Consider the following 5,422-nt stretch of genomic DNA (forward strand, 5'->3'; position numbering starts at 1 on the left):
CATAGACAGAAGCAGAATGGATTTTAGGGAACAATTAGCAGTCTCTGCCACATAACTGAATGACTATTTTCCAACAACAGGGAAATATGTTTTAGAACAGCATATAGTTGAATGCAATACAGTTGAAATAAAATAAAGCAGTTCTACGTGGATTTGCATGGAAAGTTGTTACAGAATAGGATGTTTGAGAAATGCCTGTATACATTCACCAAAGGACATTTTTTAAAATGTTTATTTCTCCATTATTCAAAATAGCCCCAAACTGAAAATGACACAAAAAATCTACGAGCAGTATAGAATGGATAAAGTTCAGCAGTTTACATAGTTAAATGCTACAGGTAATGGGAATAAATAAAGTGTTTTCATATGCAACAAATAAGGGTGATTCTTAAAACATAATGTTGAACAAAAGAAGCTAGGCACAGAACACATAATGTATATGTACTTAGTTTCTAAGTTCAAAACAGACAAAAATCCTATATAATAAAAGGCTAATATGCAAATCGACCAAACAGCAGAATGACTGGTTGCTATGACGTGCACTGACCACCAGGGGGAAGACGCTCAGTTAAGGAGCCTCCCCCTGGTGGTCAGTGTGCTACCACAGGGGGATCACCACTCAGCCAAAAACCACTCAGCGAGCTCAGTGGCAGTGGTGGGAGCTTCTCCTGCCTCCATGGCAGATGGACATCCCCCTGAGGGCTCCTGGACTGCGAGAGGGCGCAGGCTGGGCTGAGGGGACCCCCCCCCCTCCAGTGCATGAATTTTGTGCACCAGGCCTTTAGTAACCTATAACCAACAAAAAAAAAAAATCAGGATAAAGTCACCGGTAAGGGATGATAGTGACAGGAAAGGAGCATGAGGTAGGCTTCTAAGTTGTTAGAAATGTTCTATTTGTTGAATGGGGTGCTGGTTATTTGGGGATGTTCACTTTGTGAAAATTCATCAAGCTGTATAATTACATTGATGCAATTTTTAGTATGCATGGTACATTTCAGTAACATTTTTGTTGTTGTTTTGTTAATCCTCACCTGAGGATATTTTTCCATTGCTTTTTAGAGAGAGTGGAAGGAAGGGAGGGGGAGAGAGAGAGAGCGAAAGAGAGAGAAATATCGATGTGAGAGAGACACATTGACTGGTTGCCTCCCGTACCCACCCCAACCGGGGAGTGGGGAGCGAACTGCAACCCAGGTATGTACACTTGAACAAGAATTTAACCCATGCACTGCCTGCTGACACTCTAACCATTGAATGACACTGGCCAGGGCACATGTAAGTAAGATTTAAAAAAAACAAATGTACATTTGTACATATGTAAAAAAACTGGAAGTGAAAATGCCATATTAAATTAGGAGTCAGCAAACTTTCTATAAAGGGCCAGATGGTAAATATTTTAGGCTTTGCTGGCCATACAGTCTCACAACTACTCAATTTCACTGTTGTAGTGCAAAAGCAGCCCTAGACAATATAGAAGTGAATGGGTGTGGCTTGTTCCAACAAAATTTATTTGCAAGAACAGGTGCCAGGCTATAGTTTGCCAGTCCCTGTGCCAATTTGTTTATAGTAGTTCCCGCTGGGGCTAGGGTTGAGGGGTAGGATGCTTTTTACTCTTTGTATGTTTCTATAATGTCTAATAATTTACAATTAGCATTTTATTTAAAGCACCTACTCTTATTAAAAGTCCATTGTTACAAATGTTTCCCTGAAACAAAAAACTGGGTCTAAGGGTAATCAGGGGACACCTCAAGGTAACAAAACAAATCTGACGCAAGTAAGCAGCAGAGTATTCAGCATATTATCTGTCACCTAAAATGCCTACAAGAATACAGCAGATTTTATTGCCAATTACTATCAGAGGATTTACATCTGTTAATAATAAAAAATCTATTAACCAAGATTTTTTATCTGTACTTGTAATTTTCCATTTAAACAGATATTAACCATGACACCCATAGAGACAACTATTCCATGTTGTAACAAAAAAATTGGTTGCTTTTTCTTTGTATACAGAGCATGTATTTTGATCAATGCATAAGCATACCACAGCATAAATGTGAATATGCAGAGGAAAACTATGATTCCTGGGCTAGGAAAAGTATTTGCAAATAAGCTGACAATTACTTTTGAACTTTCAGATAAATTTCAACTGCTTTGTCTTATTAATAGGAAAATAAATGTAAGCCAGTGTCCATGGTTTCTAAGGATTTAAAACCCACTTGTAGACTCAAGATATACACTGACAACATTAACCTTAGACAGCCTGTGCCTCTTATTTTGGCAGGTATATACAAGTGCTATAAAAAACAACAACAACACAACACAGCTTTTTTGCAATGGGTTTGCCGCCAGAACACAGGTGTCGTGAAAACCACCAGAAACTCAAACCCAAAATGGGAAAGGAAAAGGCTCACATCAACATCGTTGTCATTGGTCACGTAGATTCCGGCAAGTCCACCACTGCTGGCCATCTGATCTACAAATGTGGTGGGATCGACAAGAGAACCGTCGAGAAATTTGAGAAGGAGGCTGCTGAGATGGGGAAGGGTTCCTTCAAGTATGCCTGGGTCTCGGATAAACTGGAAGCTGAACGGAAGCGCGGTATCACCATTGACATCTCCCTGTGGAAATTCGAGACCAGCAAGTATTATGTGACCATCATTGATGCCCCAGGGCACAGAGACTTCATCAAAAACATGATCACAGGCACATCTCAGGCTGACTGTGCTGTCCTGATTGCTGCTGCTGGTGTTGGTGGATTTGAAGCAGGCATCTCCAAGAATGGACAGACCCGTGAGCACGCCCTTCTGGCCTACACACTGGGTGTGAAACAGCTGATTGTTGGTGTTAACAAAATGGATTCCACTGAGCGACCCTATAGCCAGAAAAGATATGAGGAAATTGTTAAAGAAGTCAGCACCTACATTAAGAAAATTGGCCTCAACCCTGACACAGTAGCCTTTGTGCCAATTTCTGGTTGGAATGGTGACCACATGCTGGAGCCAAGTGCTAACATGCCTTGGTTCAAGGGATGGAAGGTCACCTGTAAAGATGGCAATGCCAGTGGATCCACACTGCTTGAAGCTCTGGATTGCATCCTGCCACCAACTCGTCCAACTGACAAGCCCCTGCGTCTGCCCCTCCAGGATGTCTACAAAATTGGTGGTGTTGGTACTGTCCCTGTGGGCTGAGTGGAGACAGGGGTTCTTAAACCTGGCATGGTGGTCACCTTTGCTCCAGTCAGTGTTACAACTGAAGTAAAGTCTGTTGAAATGCACCATGAAGCTTTGAGTGAAGCTCTTCCTGGGGACGATGTGGACCTCAATGTCAAGAACATGTCTGTCAAAGATGTTCGCTGTGACAATGTGGCTGGTGACAGAAAAAATGATCCACCAGTGGAAGGAGCTGGCTTCACAGCTCAGGTGATTATCCTGAACCACCCAGGCCAGATCGGTGCTGGCTATGCACCTGTGCTGGATGGTCACACAGCTCACACTGCTTGCAAGTTTGCTGAGCTGAAGGAGAAGATTGATAGTCGTTCTGGGAAAAAGCTGGAAGATGGCCCCAAGTTTTTGAAATCTGGTGATGCTGCCATCATTGATATGATTCCTGGCAAGCCCATGTGTGTTGAGAACTTCTCTGACTACCCTCCTCTGGGCCGTTCGCTGTCTGTGACATGAGACAGACAGTTGCTGTGGGGTCATCAAAGCAGTGGACGAGAAGGCAGCTGGAGCTGGCAAAGCCACCAAGTCTGCCCAGAAAGCTCAGAAGGCTAAATGAATATTATTTCCAACACCTGCCACCCCAGTCTGAATCAGTGGTGGAAGAATGGTCTCAGAACTGTTTGTCTCAATTGGCCATTTAAGTTTAATAGTAAAAGACTGGTTAATGATTACAATGCGTCGTAAAACCTTCAGAAGGAAAGGAGAATGTTTTGTGGACCATTTGGTTCTTTTGTGTGTGTGGCAGTTTTTAAGTTATTAGTTTTTAAAATCAGTACTTTTTGATGGAAACAACATGACCAAAAATCTGTCACAGAATTTTGAGACCCATTAAAATAACAAAGTTTAATGAGAAAAAACCCACAAAAAACCCACACAAAACAAACAAACAAACAAGAATATTGTGACCTAGCCTAGAGGAACCAACTTTTCAAAGAAGCAGAATAGATTTGGAGGAGGACAGAGGAAAACCAGACGAAGAGAACAAAGTTCCAAATGAACATGACCTGCTGAAAGGACAGCAAAACCAGTTTGCTTTGGGGGCAAGCCAGTTGAAAGATCATAGACTCTCTCCAGAGGTCAGTGGGAGATTGAGCAAGCAATTGATGAGTTATTAAGAAGAATTTTGAGAGTATGACCTTTTCCCTCATGAGCCATTTCCTTCCAACTAACTAGTCCTCCAGCTGCAAAAGTTCAGACCAGGATCTTAAAGCTGAACCAGGAGACTGGACACTCCAATGAAATAATGACGGCGCAAAGAGCTAGAAGGACAGGTAGTTCACTTCCCTGTCTGAATGAGCAATGCTTTTAGCAACACTGTCCCTGAAAAAGGCAATAGTCCATGCTAACGCTATTTGTTTGTTTTGATGTTAGTTTCTTGTCTCTATGACACTATCTCTGACAAGATTTCATTGGAGTTCAAATCTTAAGAACTCCTAACAGAAGGTCAGATCTCTAGTAAAAGCATTCTTTAAAAAAATGTATTGGGGTGACCTTGGTTAATAGGGTTACATAAGTATCAAGTATACATTTGTATGGTACAAGATATGTATATTGCCCTATGTGCCCACCACCAAAGCCAAGCCATCTTCTGTCACCAACCCCTCACCCCATTCCCACCCCCTTTCCTCTGCTGTCTGTGTTCATGACTCAGTTTTATATTCCACATATGAGTGAAATCATATGGTTCTCAGGTTTTTCTGACTTATTTCACTTAGTTTAATATTCTCAAGGTCCATTCATGTTGTCATAAATGGCAGTATTTCATCTTTTCTTGCGGCTGAGTTGTATTCCATTGTATGTATGTATCACATCTTCTTTTGAGCTTACAGAAGATAAAAGAATGGCCACTACAGATACATTCTGGTAGTTAAGAGCGCTTCTTGGTGGTGGTCCTTCTTTTGTCCCCACCCCACCCCAGTCTCTCCCCACCGCCCCCAGGAGACTGTTTTTGCATTTTCAGGGATAGTAGCGCTTTGAGAGAAGGAGAAGGGTAACCCAGCCATTATCTATACTGTTTTTCTACCTCGATCTGCTTAAAATGCCTATCATTCCTAATATCTGGAATTGGGCAAGACCCAGTTCTAGAAGTTTTGGGGAGGAAGAGGTGAAGGATCTAAGATGATCCTGTCCTCTTTCAACAATACCAAGCAGCCTTTTTTCCTTGAAAGGTAAAGGTATAAATATGAGGGTGAAAAAGAGGA

The 5,422-nt window shown here is 41.9% G+C and overlaps 1 pseudogene; it reads left to right on the forward strand.

The window, feature by feature from the left end:
* The first annotated feature begins 2,390 nt into the window (after positions 1 to 2,390).
* On the forward strand, positions 2,391 to 4,078 carry LOC139017021 (elongation factor 1-alpha 1 pseudogene; annotated as a pseudogene).
* The last annotated feature ends 1,344 nt before the right edge of the window (positions 4,079 to 5,422 follow it).

Source organism: Myotis yumanensis, unplaced genomic scaffold (genome assembly GCF_028538775.1).
Source record: "Myotis yumanensis isolate MYYU_CA2020_CCGP unplaced genomic scaffold, mMyoYum1.0.hap1 SCAF_9, whole genome shotgun sequence".
In the NCBI taxonomy this organism is placed as follows: Eukaryota; Metazoa; Chordata; class Mammalia; order Chiroptera; family Vespertilionidae; genus Myotis; species Myotis yumanensis.